This window comes from Schistocerca nitens, chromosome 4 (genome assembly GCF_023898315.1).
Source record: "Schistocerca nitens isolate TAMUIC-IGC-003100 chromosome 4, iqSchNite1.1, whole genome shotgun sequence".
NCBI lineage: Eukaryota > Metazoa > Arthropoda > Insecta > Orthoptera > Acrididae > Schistocerca > Schistocerca nitens.
Window position 1 is genome coordinate 737,168,786 of NC_064617.1, and position 19,448 is coordinate 737,188,233.

General features: G+C 43.3%; 1 long non-coding RNA gene across 2 annotated transcripts in view; it reads right to left on the bottom strand.

Moving 5' to 3' along the window:
• Window positions 1–19,448, bottom strand: part of LOC126252998 (uncharacterized) — a 124,943-nt gene that overhangs the window by 7,590 nt on the left and 97,905 nt on the right. Inside the window, exon 3 of one of the 2 annotated variants that reach the window (XR_007545882.1) lies at window positions 2,928–3,038. The exons of the other annotated variant lie outside the window; for it this stretch is intronic. This is a non-coding gene — a long non-coding RNA (uncharacterized LOC126252998). The remainder of the gene's footprint in view (window positions 1–2,927; window positions 3,039–19,448) is intronic. 2 annotated transcript variants of the gene reach the window in all.

Here is a 19,448-nt window from a genome sequence, read left to right on the forward strand (position 1 = left end):
AGAGAATGTCTTGAACGCTTTCTTTAGAGATGTCGCTCCATCGCGACTTGTGTTTCGACAACGTCGACACAGTGAAGCTGCACTAGTGGAGCTATCCGAACATCATCCCCTGGGTGGTGAGGGGAGCGGCCGCGGACGGAGACGCAGCCGCAGGGAGACCACGCAACACCGACTTCACACGAGGCCCTGGCGCTATGTCTTTAGTGGCGTCACAACGGGTAAGCATTGCCACTGTGGTATTGAGAGTTCATCGCGCAGTGATACTTGTTGTGTGTTACTTACAGTGGTTTTGCAAGTGCGTCAATTCCAAGGGTAGAATATTAAACCCTTTATTTGGCAGTGTTGCACTCAAGCAACATCAAATTTACGTTATCCTTGTGGGACAACAAACACTTCCCAGTGCCTTTTACTGGCATTGTTGCCTGCAGGCAACGTTCCTTTACACACTGAAAATGCCAGTTGTTGTAATAGTTCAAGGTTTTCCACACGAGATGGCAGTTTGTGCAGTGGTGTTACAGATATCTCCTCATGTGAGCAACAGGGGTGTCTTATTTTGGTTCTGAAGGAGTCGATTTCAATAAATTGGCAGTAATCTTAGCAGATTTTCTTCAAGAAATACCCAGAGGTGAGTTTACAGCAGAAATATTTCAGTCTAATATTGTTTTGAATTACGTAAATAGTATAAAACTTTTATGTTGCCTGTGAGCAACATTGCCCATAGTTGGGACATGTGCCATTGGTATATTACATATGCTTACGGCGGATATTCAAAACAATAAAATCGTGACACTTGCAAGCTCATTTTGTGGTGTCCAACCACTCTCAACTGTAAGATCATGGGACAGCAATGAAAAAAGAAGAATTGATGTGCCCTACCCCAGTATTTTACGTCAGTACAACAAGCATATGGGAGGAGTTGATCTTGCTGGTATGCTGATAGAGCATACTAGGTGTTGGTACATGAGATTGTTTGGATTTATGCTAGATCTGAGTGTTGTAAATGCCTGGCTGGTGTTTCGAAGAGAATCTCTGGACAAGAAGACCTCACTGAAGTCATTCAGGGCAGATATTGCCAATGGTTTGATGTTTTCAGGGAAAAGGAAAGTAGGAAGGCCCTCAATAGACATAACACCACCACAAAAGAAGAGGAGGAAGCTAACATCTCCGACTGTTACCCAAGATGTCCGATTAGATAATATGGAGCATTGGCCTGTATAAGGTCCCAAAGGTCGTTGTCGTTATTGTCCATCTGGATTTTCTACAGTCACGTGTTCAAAATGCTTTCTAGTATTGTGCTTCGTTCCAAAGAGGAACTGTTTCCAAAAATTCCATTGCAAGAAGAACTAGAAGGGAAAATGAAACAGTTCTATTACACAGCAGGAACGCATAAATGTGTTTATAAATTAAATTATTCACGTACAGGAAACCTTTTGCTTGAGGTTATTGGCAAACACTTTTTTGCCATAATATGTATAAATGTGGTCTACTGCTGGCAATGTTGCTTGTAAGCAACATTTCATAATTTTCATAATTTTTGTCAAAAATTTTCAAAACTGACTGAACTGTATTTCTTTAAGTATAATAAATAAATATAAACACTGAAAAAAAATTTGTTTTTATTTTCACCATTTGCCAAATAAAGGGTTAAGCCAACTGTAACTTGTTTCTACGAATGTACTTCTTAATCATTACGTGAAGGAAATGAAAGATAATTCTATTAATGTTGCAAAAAAGGGAACTACAGAGTTCGAGTTAAGATATACTGTGAATTTAATTCAAATGTTCAACTGTGTGTGAATTCCTAAAGGACCTAACTGCTAAGGTCATCGGTCCCTAGTCTTACACACTACTCAAACTAACTTAGAATAAATTATGCTAAGAACAACACGCACACCCATGCCTGAGAGAGAACTCGAACCTCCGACAGGGGGAGCCGCACGAACCGTGGCAAGACGCCCCTGACAGCGCGGCTACCCCGCGCGGCGTGAATTTAATTGTAATGGCATTATTACCAATACAAATGGCAACTTAATACTTGCAATTAAAAATATTATAATATAGATCATTATTTTAAATGTGAGAACCTATACTTCGCTTCTGCTTAATTCGTACGACGACAGAAATACAAGAAAGGAACCAAGTAAGTGTGTGTGTGTGTGTGTGTGTGTGTGTGTGTGTGTTTCGCTTTGAAAGAAGGAAAGAGAGAAAGAAAGAGAGGTAGAGAGACAGATTTATTTTATTTCTTAAAATTTTATTGGTTCAGAGGTTCTCTGTTAAGCTGTAAGATGCAAATATTTATATTTTATTGAGTGCATTTTTAAGTGTTAGCACATAGGAATTTTCTTCTGTTAGATACATAATTGTGGTGTCTCGCCCTCTCACACAAGAAAATTGAAACTTATGATAATAAGAGATCAACACACATTGTTCAGAGTGACACATATGTAATTCAATACAGTTCTTAGCAAAGCATATACTACCATACTTAAATTTCGTAGTCTAACACTAAAGTGCGCGTCATTTATGTTGGCGGCCGAGTTTAGGTTAGTTCTGCGCATCTGACGTCGCAAAACACAGTCAGCCAATGAACAGAGAACGACGTTGCCAGATCTCGACTGCAGTGCTGAGCACGGATGAGTGTCTTCAGTTTTAGAAACGTTCAGTCATAAATAAAGTAATAGAACAAAAGCAATGTCTTGATAGCAGACTTTCTTTTATAGAAAGTTTGGAAAAAGCATTCTTTATACAAATTGCTTCATATTCTATTAATTAATTAAACCAAACAAACAATAAGACTCCTAATTCAGGCGATAGCAAGGAAAGGTGTTTGTATCAATCTCACGAACCGCTTTTTCGCAATAAAGAACAGTGGTAATTGTTTATTTCCTATTGTACTTCGACGAAGCGTGAGTAATTCATAGTCATACCAACAGTGTTTATCAGTATTTTGCGTGGCGTGTTAGAGGCCTCTGGCATTCTGTCAGACGAGTTGGCCGGCACGGTAGCTCAGCGTGCTTGGTCAGAGGGTTAGCTGCCCCCTGTAATAAAAAAAAACTGAGTGAATGGATCAATAACGAACTTCAACGGGCGTCAGGTGACGTCCGCGACGAACAATTGAAACGAACAATAACGAACAAAAAATGAGATTACAAAAAAAAAAGAAAGCGAAAAAAAAGGTTGCGATAGCGTAACGGTTAAGGTGTTGGGCTTCTATGCGAAAGGTTATGCGTTCAAACCTTGTGAGGTGCTTAATATTTTCATTCTTTAAAAATAATATCTAAGTGCCTTTCTTCATGAATTATATTCGTTTGAATGCAATTTTTTGAAATTTCTAGTGCTTTGTCTCTTCATTAACCCTTTCGCTGCTGCAGACACGTGCTCTCCACATTCCGCGCTGTGCGCGATTTTGTCATCACTGCACTGCTCACCGGTGCAGACACATGATGTTCTCACTGCTTTGACACACTTATCATTCGATTTCACAAAAACTATTTGTCCCAAAAATTTGATTTTTACAGTTCTTCTTGACTGATACCTTCCCCCCATAAATGACTTAATTTTGTTTCGATGTTCAACGCAGTTATTATGCAGCATTAAATGTAGTAAACCATTGCACGAAATTTTGAAGAGTTTGCAGAGGTATAAGTCCATAGCGTATACTTTCCGTATGGTCGATTTTAGTTGCCACAATGTTGAGAATGAAATGTGGCCAAGATACCTAAATTTCATATAAAATTTACTGTATAACAATATCTCATTTAATTTAAGTACCACATAGGTGTCGTATGTAATATTGAGAAATATTACTTTTCCCCTGGCCACCAGAGTCTCCGGATTAAAACAATCGAGAATCTCTGGGACCACCTCGATCGAACTGTCCGCGCTCTGGATCCTCACGCGAGAAATATATCACAGCTCCCCATGGCACTGGAGTTGACATGGCTCAACATCCCTGTAGGTACCTTCCAACACATCATTGACTCTTGCTGCACGTCTCGCATTGGTCTATGCTGCAAAAGATGGTTGGCTATTCAGGCTTTTGAAAGGTGCTCACAGTAATGAGCCGTGCGTGGCTCGTGTTCGTGCCATTTCTTATTTTACACCCTGTTTTACAGTACTACCACCGCGTTATGTTAATTTCAATTACTGGTGTCACTGAGTTGCCGCCTTGCCTGCCCGTGAGCGGCAGCAGTGTCGCTTATCGATATAAGCCCTGGCGTATTATCCTTGCAGACTGCTTTACGGTTGTTGTGTGTTTGGAGTTAGTTGGGGTCTGCCAGTGAGTTGGGAGGCGCTATCAGGGCAGTTCGGACCTTGCAGTCCTTGACTTAGGACGCGGCAGAAGTTCATTTGGGACGCAGCTGCAGTGAGGTCCGGACAGCCATGACTTGCCCGACAGTTGCCGATTCATATCACTTGAGTGCTGACCTCCTTGGTTGGTCGTTGGTCTGTCGTCTTGTAGGACGACGTGTATGTTGCCCGGCGATCGCTTATGGGTTGCCTGCGTGTGCCGACTCGTGATTCGTCCTTGTTATTGGACAATCGCTGCCGTTAATATTGTCTATTCCTTCATGCAAGTGTTCGTGAATGTAGCTTGTGATGTCGACTGCTCAGTTATTTTAGTGCCGTCTCCGTGCTGGTGTGCGGCAGTCGGTCGGCTGGTGTGGATCAGCCAGGAAATCTCCGTGCGGCGCAGTGGGCTGGGCCCGTTGGCGGTCTCTACGCAGTGTCGGAGTGTGTGGGAGCTGTTCCGATGCTATGGGGTTCGTGGCTCACCGTCCCAGGAGATCAAAGTTGAGTGGCGATTTAATTACCGAAGCCAGACTGTTCACATTGTGCCACTGGTTTCCATAATTGGCTGTTGGGGGTATTTTCCAGAGCAACAGCTAGTGTTCGAGTTGCCGAAAGTTTTGCCACCATCCGGAGGAGTTTAACTGTATTTTGGTTATTTGAAGTCCAAGTGCACCAGCGGAATTTTCTTCCTTGTGGCCGTTAGCGTTGCGGTTACGTGCCCTGGCCGCTGACGTAAAATTCAGGCAGTGTCCTTTCCTCACCGTGTTGTCGCTGTCCAACACGTGTGTTTAGTTTTGACAGCTTATGCGTACTTGGTTATGGGCGGCTACGCCTTTCACGTTTTGGCTTTGGAGTTCCTTGTCCACTGGTCAGTTGGAAAGCAAGTCGTTTTGTCGGTGGCTCTGTTGACTGTCTCTTTGTTGGGTTGCCGGCGGATCGGATATAGTTGGGCTGACTATCTATCTGCCCTAAGCGAACGTTAATATTTCTTTTAAGTGCAGACCGACCCGCAGAAACTTCTGAGCGCCGCTGGCTGTACTGCCTTTTCTTATTGGTGTTTGATTGTGTATTTTAATGGCTTATAGCAGATAGTTTGGATTTGTATGCTTTTAGTTGAGTTTTAAATAATGGCTCAAATGGCTCTGAGCACGATGGGACTCAACTGCTGTGGTTATCAGTCCCCTAGAACTTAGAACTACTTAAACCTAACTAACCTAAGGACATCACACACATCCATGCCCGAGGCAGGATTCGAACCTGCGACCGTAGCAGTCCCACGGTTCCGGACTGCGCGCCTAGAACCGCGAGACCACCGCGGCCGGCTTTAAATAATGGGCCTTCAGCTGCTTTGAAATTGAAAGTTCCTTACTTGTAAACTCTTGCATTGTTTGGACCTTCAGCCTCATTTAAAATATTTTTTTGGATAAAGCTTTGGGCCTTCTGCCTTTTGAAAATTTATTATAGGTGTGTTTTTCAATTATGGGTCTTCAGCCACTTTAAAATTTAAATTACTTAATTGTTAAATCTTAGCTTGTTTGGGTCCTCAGCCTGTGTAAACTATTGTTTATAAGATAAAGCTTTGGGCCTTCTGCCTACTAAAAATTACTTTAGTTGTGTTAAGCAATCGGTCTTCAGCTGTTTTAAAATTAAAGTTCTTGTCTTTAGCGTATGAGACTGCGTGGGGCCTTCAGCCTAATTAAATATAAGGCCTTCAGCCTTGTGTTTTTTTAAATTAATTTTATCTGCAGTCTTAAATCATGGGCCTTCAGACGTCTTTAAATTAAACTTGTTTGCTTTTCAAGTGTTAGATTTGTTGGGGCTTTAGCCAAGTTATAGAACTTACTTACGTGAGGCCTTCTGTCTTCTAAATATTCTGTTTTGAGTCTGAATTTAAATTTAATGGTTTTCAGCCGTTTTTAAATTTAAGTGATTGTGCCTTTAAGGCATAAGATAGTGTGGCCTATTCAGCCGATAACTAAGTTCAAAAATTTTTGCTGTATTGTTTGGACAACAAAATAAAGTTATATGTGTTTGAGTGTAACTGACAGCCCCTTTTGGCCGCTTTCCACAATTCCAACTACCTGTTCTGTTCTGCGAACTTAATCAGGGCGTATCAAATAATGTGATTGGACAATGTATCTCCCGATGGGCCCATATTAGTTTGTAATCTTACCGAGACGTATGGACAATATCAGAGACCCGCAACCCTTGTACTCCTCGACAGAATTACTGACCCTGCGTAGAGCTGACGCTGGAACTTTTCGTTTTGGTCACCATGCTGCTGCGGACGTGGAGAGCTCCACTGTTTAAGGAGAAACGTCTACACACAGCGGCCGGAAGATCTCTGTCTGCTGACAAGTGTCTGGTGGAATACCAATCTATTGTTTACAGTTGTCAATTCAAGCTGTCACGGTAGTTACTGCATTGACGTCTCTTATATGCTAGCAATAAAATCAGTGTCGGAACTTTATGTGTAGACGTTGCACGTTCCTATTAAGATAAAATTTAAAAACTTATAACCACAGTCGCAGTTATTTCAGACATAATGGATGTGATAAAGAAATTTTTTACTGCCAAACACCATAAAAAAGAAACAAACTGGCGTAGAGGGAACTACAGCGATAACGCGCCACTGAGTGTGTGGCGTGTCGAGCAACGGCGGCAGTGGTGCACTGCGCAAGCTGAGACCACGCGAGCCCAGTGTAATTCACGGCAGAGGACTGGAACTGGACAGCAGAGGCCGGAAACTTCTGGCTAATCGCGTGGCGCCGGCGCAGGCGGGACACAGCGGCTGTCGGCGGCGAGAGGTCGCGCCTGGCACCGCACCGTGGCCGCTGTAGCACGGGGACGTGTCCACCGCACGCCTGCCTTTGCAGCACTCCGTAAGATAACGCTATTCCGCGAGAACTGCGAATGCTGTCACAACTATCTTCGTTGAAATTAAACGCAAAAGCGGTAACATTAAGGGCGCAATGACAATTTCACTGTCAAATACGGAGGAGACTGAGGATAGCTGGAAAGAGCCTCTACAGGGTGGTCCATTGATCGTGACCGGGCCAAATATCTCACAAAATAAGCGTCAAACGAAAAAACTACAAAGAACGAAACTTGTCTAGCTTGAAAGGGGAAACCAAATGGCGCTATGGTTGGCCCGCTAGGTCAAACGGATATCAACTGCGTTTTTTTAAATAGGAACCCCCATTTTTTATTACATATTCGTGTAGTACGTAAAGAAGTATGAACGTTTTAGTTATACCACTTTTTTCGCTTTGTGATAGATGGCGCTGTAATAGTCACAAACATATGGCTCACAATTTTAGACGAACAGTTGGTAACAGGTAGGTTTTTTAAATTAAAATACATAACGTAGGTACGTTTGAACATTTTATTTCGGTTGTTCCAATGTGATACATGTGCCTTTGAGAACTTATCATTTCTGAGAACGCATGCTGTTACAGTGTGATTATCTGTAAATACCACATTAATGCAATAAATGTTCAAAATGATGTCCGTCAACCTCAATGCATTTGGCAATACGTATAACGACATTCCCCTCAACAGCGAGTAGTTCGCCTTACGTAATATTCGCACCTGCATTGACTATGCGCTGACGCATGTTGTCAGGCGTTGTCGGTGGATCACGATACCAAATATCGTTCAACTTTCCCCACAGAAAGAAATCCGGGAACGTCAGATCCGGTGAACGTGCGGGCCAATCCACCTGTCATGAAATATGCTATTCAATACCGCTTCAACCGCACGCGAGCTATGTGCCGGACATCCATCATATTGGAAGTACATCGCCATTCTGTCATGCAGTGAAACATCTTATAGTAACATCAGTAGAACATTACGTAGGAAATCAGCATACATTGCGCCATTTAGACTGCCATCGATAAAATGGGGGCCAATTATCCTTCCTCCCATAATGCCGCACCATATATTAACCCGCCAAGATCGCTGATGTTCCACTTGTCGCAGCCATCGTGGATTTTCCGTTTCCCAGTAGTGCATATTATGCCGGTTTACTTTACCGCTGTTGGTGAATGACGCTTCGTCGCTAAATAGAACAAGTGCAAAAAATCTGTCATCGTCCCGTAATTTCTCTTGTGTCCAGTGGCAGAACTGTACACGACGTTCAAAGTCGTCGCCATGCAATTCCTGGTGCATAGAAATATGGTACGGGTGCAATCGATGTTGATGTAGCATTCCCAACACCGACGTTTTTGAGATTCCCGATTATCGCGCAATTTGTCTGCTACTGATGTGCGGATTAGCCGCGACAGCAGCTAAAACACCTACTTGGGCATCATCATTTGTTGCAGGTTGTGGTTGACGTTTCACATATGGCTGAACACTTCCTGTTTCCTTAAATAACGTAACTATCCGGCGAACGGTCCGGACACTTGGGTGATGTCGTCCAAGATACCGAGCAGCATACATAGCACACACCCGTTGGACATTTTGAACACAATAGCCATACTTCAACACGATATCAACCTACTAATACGTACTAATACGTTTGTGACTATTACACCGCCACCTATCACAAAGCGAAAAAAGTGGGCCAACTAAAACATTCATATTTCTTTACGTACTACACGAATATGTAATAAAAAAATGGGGGTTCCTATTTTAAAAAAAAACTCAGTTGATATCCGTTTGACCTATGGCAGCGCTATCTAGCGGGCCATCCATAGCGCCATCTGGTTTCCCCCTTCAAGCTAGACAAGTTTCATTCTTTGTAGTTTTTTCGTTTGATGCTTATTTCGTGAGATATTTGGCCCGGTCACGATCAATCGACCACTCTGTATAAGGGGGACGACGCATCTGACGACGTGGTACAAGAAACAGAAGTCGACAGCGAAGAGATAGCATAGCCAGTATTAGAATCAGAATTTAAAAGAGATTTGGAAGACATAAGATCAAATAGGGGAACAAATATAGATAACATTCCAACAGAATTTATAAAATCATTGGGGGAAGTGGCAACAAAACGACTATTCACGCTGCTGTGTAGAGTGATGAGACTGGTGATGCGCCATCAGATTTTCGGAGAAAACATCATCAACACAATTCTTAAGATAGCAGGAACCAACAAGTGCCAAAATTATCGCACAGTGAGGTTAACAGCTCATGCAACTAAGCTCCTGAGAATAAAAACGGAAAAGAACAATGAGGAGCTGTTGGCGACGATCAGTTTGGCTTTAGGAAAGCAAAGGCAGCAGAGAAGTAGTTGTGACGTTGCGGTTGATAATTTAAACAAGTTTGAAGAAAAAGCAAGACAAGTTCATACGATTTGTCGACCTGGAAAAACTCTTTTTTTTTTCTTCTCCCTGGAATTTATTTCCTACTCCAAATTTTTTTTTGTTTCCTTTACTGCTTGATCAATACACAGATTGAATAACGTCGGGGAAAGGCTACAATCTCGTCTCACTCCCTTCTCAATAACTGCTTCCTTTTCGTGCTCATCGACTCTTATAACTGCCATCTTGTTCCTGTACAGATTGTAAATGGCCTTTCGCTCCCTGTATTTTACCCCTGTCCCTTTAGAATTTGAAAGATAGCATTGTAGTCAACATTGTCAAAAGCTTTCTTTAAGTCTACAAATGCTCTAAACGTACGTTTGCCTTTCCTTAATCTATCTTCTATGAGAAAGCGTAGGGTCAGTATTGCCTCATGTGTTCCTACATATCTCCTGAATCCAAACTGAGCTTCCCCGAGGTCGGCTTCTACCAGTTTTTCCATTCTTCTGTAAAGGATTCGTGTTAGTATTTTGCAACCGTGACTGATAGTTCGGTAATTTTTACATCTGTCAGCACTTGCTTCCTTTGGAATTCGAATTATTACATGCTTCTTGAAGTCTGAGGGTATTTCGCCTGTCTCATCCATCTTGCTCACCAGATGGAAAAGTTTTGTCATGGCTGGCTCTCCCATGGCTACCAGTAGCTCCTACGGAATGTTGACTACTCCAGGGGCCTTCTTTCGAATTAAGTCTTTCAATGCTTTGTCAAATTCTTCACGCAGTTTCATATCTCCCTTCTCATCTTCATTTACGTCCTCTTCCATTTCCATAATACAACCCTCAAGTACATCTCCCTTGTATAGGCCTCTAGGTATTACTTCCACCTTTCTTCTTTCCCTTCATTGCCTAGGACTGGTTTTCCATCTGAGCTCTTGATATTCATACAGGGTCTTGTCTCTTCTCCAAGGGTCTCTTTAATTTTCCTGTAGGCAGCCTCTATCTTACCCCTAGTGATACATGCTTCTACTTCCTTATATGTGTCCTGTAGCCATTCCTGCTTAGCCATTTTGCACTTCCTGTCGATCTCATTTTTTAGACATTTGTATTCGCTTTCTCCTGCTTCATTTATTGCATATTTATGTTTCTTCATTTCATCGATTAAATGCAGTACCTCTTGTGTTACCCAAGGCTTTGTACTACCCCTCGTCTTTTTTGACTATTTGATACTCTGCTTCCTTCCCTATTTCATCTCTCAAAGCCACCCATTCTTCTTCTATTGCATTCCTTTCCCATGTACTTGTCAATTGTTCCCTAGTGCTCCCTCTGAAACTCTCTACAACCTTTAGTTCTTTCAGTTTATCCAGGTCCCTTCACGGTAAAATCCTGCCTTTTTGCAGTTTCTTCAGTTTTAATCTGCAGGTCACAACCGGTAAATTGTGGTCAGAGTCCACATCTACCCCTAGAAATGTGTTACAGTTCTAAATTTGGTTCCTAAATCTCTGTCTTACCATTATACGAAGGTTGGAACTTAAATGGTAGCAACTATTTATTCACAACCGATACAAAAGATTTACATGTTTGCACCTGTTACTGTCCTTCAAAGTAGTCACCAGCGTGGTGTAGAACTCGTTGCCAGCGATGTGGAAGGCGTAGTATACCGTTAGCAGAGCCTGTTCTGATGATGGTGCGAATGGAGCGGTCTACTGCCTGTCGAATCTCTGGAACAGTTCTGAAGCGAATGCCACGAAGTGGTTCCTTCATCTTCGGAATCAAATAAAAGTCACAAGGACTTAAGTCCGGGGAGTATTGTGAATGGTACAGTACTTCCCAGGCCCATCGAACGAACAGAGCAGCCACAGCTTGCGCTGTATGTGCCCGCGCATTGTCGTGCAAAATGATGGGTGGGTTGCGCAGAAAGTGTCGCCACTTCTTTCGCAAAGCTGGTAGCAGGTGACGCTCCAAATACGAACAGTAATACTGTGCACTGACGGTCTGCCGTGGAGGAACATAATGCGTTAGGATAACACCATCACAGTCGTACACGAGAATCACCATAACTATAGACCGCTCCATTCGCAACATCAACAGAACAGGCTACTAACGGTATACTACGCCTTCCGCATCGCTGGCAACGGGTTCTACAAAACGCTGGTGACTACTTTGAAGGACAGTAACAGATGCAAACATGTAACTCTTTAGAATCGGTTGTGAATAAATAGTTGCCACTATTTAAATTCCAACCCTCGTATAATCAGTCTGAAACCTTCTGGTGTCTCCAGGCCCCTTTCGCGTACACAACCTTCTTTCATGATTTTTAAATAAAGTGTTACTTATGATTAAATTATGCTTTGAGCAAAATTCTACCAGTCGGCTTTCTCTTTCATTCCTTTCCCCATGTCCATATTCACCTACTTCTTTTCCTTCTCTTCCTGTTCTTACTATCGAATTCCAGTCTCCCATGACTATTAAATTTTCGTCTCCCTTAACTATCTGAATAGTTTCTTTTATTTCATTATACATTTCCTAAATCTCCTCCTCATCTGCGGAGCTAGTTGGTACACAGACTTGTAATACTGTGTTGGGAATGGGTTTCTTGTCTATCTTGGCTACAATAATGCATTCCGTATGCTGTTCATAGTAGCTAATCCGCGTTCCTATTTTTTATTCATTATTAAACCTACTTCTGCGTTATCCCTTTTTGATTTTGCATTTATAAGCCTGTATTCACCTGACCAGAGGCCCTGTTCCTCTTGCCACCGAACTTCACTAATTCCCACTATACCTAACTTTACAGTAACCATTTCTCTTTTTAAATTTTCTGACCCAGCTGCCCGATTAAGGGATGTGACATTCCACTCTCTGATCCGTAGAACGCCTGTTTTCTTTCTCCTGATAACGACATCCTCGTGGTTAGTCCTCTCCCGGAGATCCGAATGGGGGACTATTTTACCTCCACAATATTTTACCCAAGAGGATCCTGTCATCATTTAACCATCCAGTAGAGCTGCATGCCCTACGTAACAGCCCTTTGCAGTACCAGCACAGCAAGGCCGTTTTGGTTGATGTTACAAGGCCATATCAGTCAATATTCCAGACTGCTACCCCTGAAACTACTGAGAAGCTACTGCTCCTCTTGAGGAACCACAAGTTTGTCTGACCTCTCAACATATACCCCTCTGTTGTGGTTTCACCTACAGTACGGCTTTCTGTATCATGAGGAACACAAGCCTCCCCACCAGCGGCAAGGTCCATGGTTCATGGAGGATACGATTTTCCAATATTGGTATAACAGGCTAACACGATTTGGCATACTTTTGGCAACATAAAATTGGAAGAGGTGTGTTCTTGGAAAGTTTAAAGGTAGCTCATTTATACGAAACCAGTCAGGAAAATCCACAACATCATTCATTATTTTCTAAAATCATTGGTGGAAGTGATAACAGAACTATTATTCATGTAGGTGTGTAGAACGTATGAGACTGGTGATATACCACCAGAATTTGGGAACATCATCATCAAAACAATTCCAGAGATTGCAAGAGCCGAAATGTGCGAGCATTATCACACAGTCAGCTTAACAACTCATGTATCAAATTTGCTGACAAGGATAATATACAAAAGAATGGAAAAGAAAGTCAAGGCTCTGTTAGAAGACGACCAGTTTGGCGTTAGAAATGGTAAAGCCACCATAGTGGCAATTCCGACGTTGCGGTTGGTAATGGAAGCAAGACTAAAGAAAAAAGAAGGTAATGAGAAGTAGCTGACATGACAACAGCGAGAAACTTAACATCAGGATTGTTAATCACAAAGTAGATGAAGTTAAGATATTCTGCTACGTAGGCAGAAAAGTAACCCATGACGGATGGAGCAAGGAAGACATAAAAAGCAGACTAGCACTGGCGAAAAGGGCATTCCTGACGAAGGCATGCCTGCTGGTATGAACAGAGATCTCAGTTTGAGAAACAAAGTGAGTAGTGAGACATGAAAATCAGAACAGAAGAGAATCGAAAGATGTTAGATGTGGTGCTACAGATGAATGTTAAAAATTAGGTGAGTTGATAAGATTAGAAATGAGAAGGATCTCCGCAGACTCGGCAAGGAACGGAATGTATGGAAAACACTGACAAGAAAGAGGGACATGACGATACGACATCTGTTAAGGCACCAGGGAATAACTTCCATTGTACTAGAGGGACTTGTAGAGGGGAAGAACTGGAATAAATGCAGGAAATAATTGAGGACGTAGGTTACAATCGCTACCGTGAAATGAAAAGACTGGCACAGGAGAGGAATTCGTGGCATGCCACATAAAAGCAATCAAACATCTAATGACTCAAAAAAAAAAAGTAGGGGATAATACTGCGAAAGGAGCTCACAGGATGTTTCACGGCAGTAGCATACAAGTTGTCATGAAGCTGGTAAAATCACAAAACACACGAATAAACGGGAAACGTTCCTCTAGCATTTGTCCTCCGAGATGTGATGTCACTCGACGTCCCACATCATGTCCTGCTAGCGATGTGCAACTCGAGTGCAATATTTCGGGAAGTTCCACACCAATGAATAACAGGGATACTCTTTATCGGCAGATCCTGATTATTCTTTTAGTGTCACCAGGCTTATCCTTTTATTCCCGGCTCCCGTGGCATACAGGCCGACATACTGAAAGCTTACCCTGTGGGGACTGTTATAAAAATTATTGAGAATATATGCAAAATTTAGTTTACTAACAACATTTATTTTCCCAAAACAAAAGACAGACATAAATTATGATAAACAAGTTATTGATTGAATACCGTAAACAACTAACAGTTGGTTTAAGAGTACAATGGACAAGGATCCTCGGTGGCAGAAGTGAGTCAAGTACTCTGGCCCTAAGAATGTGGATAACGCAATCTAAATTGATCTGACGCTGAGCAGACTTTGACTGATTAAAATTTACTGTGGTTTCACTACATAGGTGCCACTGATAGCAAGTGGCGACTGCGATCTGTACGCCCTGACAGTGCCAGAGGTACGTTACCCTGTTTGCTTCATGTGGCGATGTAACTTGCAGCTGGTGAGATGGTTGCGACGGAGGTGAGACGTAGAGGCGGCACCTGTGAATCGATCATGGTCACGAGAGCTGCAAAAACATCACGGTCTAGTGATTATGCAGACAGATCGCAATTTTACTCTCTACCACAGCCCTGAAATCATGGTAGATTTCAGTGTATGACACACCCGTTCGCTGGTCGTACCAAGGTTCAATTTGGCTCACTTATACAGCAGAGCACACAAGAACACCAACCGTCAAGACTGGTAAACCAAAAATGCATAAGTGTGCTCTCAGCAAATGAGTAGTCCCAGACGTTTGAAGTCACACTGTCGGTACAGTAAGAACACCACAGGCTCCACAGTCTAAACTACTCACAAGTGAAGTCAGTCTCAGGACAGGTCCCAAGCATCAACCACACATGCCAGAGCTTCAACCAGAAGTCTCCTACCAGACCAAAGTCCAGCACCTGAGTTCCTCACACCTCTTCACAAAAAAAAATTTCCGTTTTCCCACAAAGTTAACGAACGACACCACCTTCACGCCATCTTGAGTTAATCATAGGGCTCTAGATACGCTAAATCTCCCATTCCACACGACAGCACAAACTCCTGTCGAACCAGGGCAAGAGTTCAGAAACCTGCATCTCTGGAAAAGAAAGAAACTTCCAATTACTGGCTTTTTTAAGTTTTCACGAAGGAGGAAGATGATTTTCTCCAAAGTCACATTGCTTCCCATGGCAACAAGCAAACATATACAGTCTTAAAGTTCTTTATCTAAATTGTCTGTGCCTTGGAGCTTGTTAGTCCTGGCTATGAGGCATAGTAAGGAATCTATCTCTAAACATTTCTCAAATGACAGGGTTTCTTATACAACAGAGAAGGCTGATGGAAGTGGCTCAAAGGCCTATTAGCAGTAATGGTGAACACAAAAACTTGTGAATTTTTATTATTCATGGCTATGCACACAATTCCCGGTTTTTGACTCCACTGTGTAGACGCATTTCTTCAGTCCGTCACCCCCAGCCCAGGCTTCAGCTGGCGCCAATGCAGGTAATGGGCATTGTTCTGCTGGAGACCTCTCTGCCCTGTGCAGCTGTGGGCTTGTCTGGCAGAATTTACTGAAGGATGGGCTCGCTGCCAATCGCTTCCAACTCCCAACATGCCATTTCTTCGAGTTAAGAACCATAAAAATACCTCATGCTTTGAGCGCTCTACCAGGTTCCATCAACGTCTGCTCAAGCCGTTAACTTTCTAGAGTCTCCGTCAAGATGCGTCAGGCTGTAATAAAATCTTTAATAATTTTCCGTATATGAAAAATAGACGAGAGAATAACTTGTCCTCTCTCAATATGTTCATAGATTTGCAGATGGTAATAAACGTTTTTTGATCAGTTAACATTTGTTTCGGTAGGAAGTATCCTAGAAGTACAACGAGAGCCTGTATTTAGAGTGCAATCCGTTTTCCGCAGAATTTACATACTATTGACTGCAAACCAAATGACAGATTAAAATATTGGCTCTGAATCTATCTAAGCTTTATCTTTAGCCTCGCAAACAATCACTGTACTAGAACTGTTCTACGCACTGCGTAGGATCCTACGGTCTTGGCGTGCATCCGTGCGTCGCTGCGGTCCGGTCCCAGGTCGACGGGCACGTGCACCTTCCGCCGACCACTGGCGACAACATCGATGTACTGTGGAGACCTCACGCCCCACGTGTTGAGCAATTCGGCGGTACGTCCACCCGGCCTCCCGCATGCCCACTATACGCCCTCGCTCAAAGTCCGTCAACTGCACATACGGTTCACGTCCACGCTGTCGCGGCATGCTACCAGTGTTAAAGACTGCGATGGAGCTCCGTATGCCACGGCAAACTGGCTGACACTGACGGCGGCGGTGCACAAATGCTGCGCAGCTAGCGCCATTCGACGGCCAACACCGCGGTTCCTGGTGTGTCCGCTGTGCCGTGCGTGTGATCATTGCTTGTACAGCCCTCACGCAGTGTCCGGAGCAAGTATGGTGGGTCTGACACACCGGTGTCAATGTGTTCTTTTTTCCATTTCCAGGAGTGTATATCAAACTAGCTGACCCAGCGAACTCTGTTCCGCCTTAAAGCCAATAAATAATCAGATTTTGGATGTTAAGTTCCATTTTTATTAGGAAATATAAATAAAAAAATTAAGTATTTTAATGATACTTTGTTCTCCTTGTGATACACGAGTTTTGTTGTTTTATTATCAGGCGCAAGATCAAACTACGCAGATGGGCTTCCGACCCGTGAAAATGCCACATATAATTGACTGTGTGAAAAACATGGATATTCCAGATTTAAACCACAAACTTTCAAGGATTGGCCTTGTGATTTGTTAATGGTCATGGCGAATGCAAGACGGATCGGAAATTGAAGTGTTTTAAACTCAAACGGCATATCTGTTGGGATCATCGGGATCCTATGAATGAGAACTTCCTCACCTTCGAATTTTCCTTTGAGTATCGTCGCGTAAATAACATTGTTCAGCAATTTACTTACGCGTACCGTTGCACCGTTTTGATTGGTTTATGTTTCGAAGCATGATTACTACGGAACCAACTTTTAGGCGTAAATTGTGCAGTGGTAAGCCAGGCACATCCAAGAATCCAAATTCAGTTGGATAGTTGGTGGCTTCATCTTCATTTGTTACACAGTCAGTAGATTTGAATGAATGCATTTTACTAATGATCTCATTCTGAGTTATGTAGTTTGGGTCATCTACATCTTTATTCTTAGCTGCTAAAATTGCTCGGTCACTCAACCGTTCATTACTTTTGTAGTTAGTAATGATGTTTGGGAATACTTTGTTGATAAGTTCGTCTTTCGATGAGACAAAGTTACAGAAATTATGAGGAAATGAAATCAGTCCTCTCGATTCTTCGACAGGTACTCGACCATTACCGATAGTCAGCAATTGCTCAGAGAAATCTTAAGCAGATGTATCATTAAGCAATGCAACTCTCATGTTTGTTGTCAGCTGAAGTTTCTTCACATAGCGCCATAGATTCGATGATTTGAGGCAAGCATTTATTTCGTCTGCATCCGTTGATCTTGGAAGTATTGGCAGTGTTTAGCGGAAACCGCCAGGCAGTAAAATCATTGCTCCTCCAAAACATCTCGAGTCATTGCGTAGATCTTTCAATGTTCGGTGCCTCTAATGCACGTTTATGCGCAATTCTGCATTCGTCCCAGATGATGATCTTGGATGCTGATAAAACTTTGGCCTTTGCTGAGTTTTTTTGTAATATTACATGTTGGTTCTTCAATAGCTTGAAGATTTAAGGGAATTTTAATGCTGAATGAGCCGTACGGCATCCTTCTAACAATGAGGCTGCTATTCCAGAAGAAGCAACTGCAACGGCAATGTTGGACCTCGCACGAACAGTGGCTAAAACTACTGACATGAGGAATGTCTTGCCAGTTCCACCAGGGGCATCCAGGAAATATAAACCACCATTCCCATCATAAATTGCCTTCATTAGTTTATCATAAACTTCCTTTTGTTCGAGGTTCAACAGGAGCACATTCGTTTGAACTACTAAATCTAATTCCTCGTGATCATATTCACGTTCCCGTTCCAATTCTCGATTAAATGCGTCATTCATTTCACGATTTGGCGCTGGCATTCCTAACCTGATTAATAAACTTCCGCACATGAGGTAACACATGTCTTCGATCAAGAATAAAGCCCGATTATGTATCTCCTCATTCATTTCAAAACCTTGATTTCTGGAACTCACACGAATTCCATGTAAAATACACCCCTGGAAATTGAAATAAGAACACCGTGAATTCATTGTCCCAGGAAGGGGAAACTTTATTGACACATTCCTGGGGTCAGATACATCACATGATCACACTGACAGAACCACAGGCACATAGACACAGGCAACAGAGCATGCACAATGTCGGCACTAGTACAGTGTATATCCACCTTTCGCAGCAATGCAGGCTGCTATTCTCCCATGGAGACGATCGTAGAGATGCTGGATGTAGTCCTGTGGAACGGCTTGCCATGCCATTTCCACCTGGCGCCTCAGTTGGACCAGCATTCGTGCTGGACGTGCAGACCGCGTGAGACGACGCTTCATCCAGTCCCAAACATACTCAATGGGGGACAGATCCGGAGATCTTTCTGGCCAGGGTAGTTGACTTACACCTTCTAGAGAACGTTGGGTGGCACGGGATACATGCGGACGTGCATTGTCCTGTTGGAACAGCAAGTTCCCTTGCCGGTCTAGGAATGGTAGAACGATGGGTTCGATGACGGTTTGGATGTACCGTGCACTATTCAGTGTCCCCTCGACGATCACCAGTGGTGTACGGCCAGTGTAGGAGATCGCTCCCCACACCATGATGCCGGGTGTTGGCCCTGTGTGCCTCGGTCGTATGCAGTCCTGATTATGGCGCTCACCTGCACGGCGCCAAACATGCATACGACCATCTTTGGCACCAAGGCAGAAGCGACTCTCATCGCTGAAGACGACACGTCTCCATTCGTCCCTCCATTCACGCCTGTCGCGACATACTGGAGGCGGGCTGCACGATGTTGGGGCGTGAGCGGAAGATGGCCTAACGGTGTGCGGGACCGTAGCCCAGCTTCATGGAGACGGTTGCGAATGGTCCTCGCCGATACCCCAGGAGCAACAGTGTCCCTAATTTGCTGGGAAGTGGCGATGAGGTCCCCTACGGCACTGCGTAGGATCCTACGGTCTTGGCGTGCATCCGTGCGTCGCTGCGGTCCGGTCCCAGGTCGACGGGCACGTGCACCTTTCGCCGACCACTGGTGACAACATCGATGTACTGTGGAGACCTCACGCCCCACGTGTTGAGCAATTCGGCGG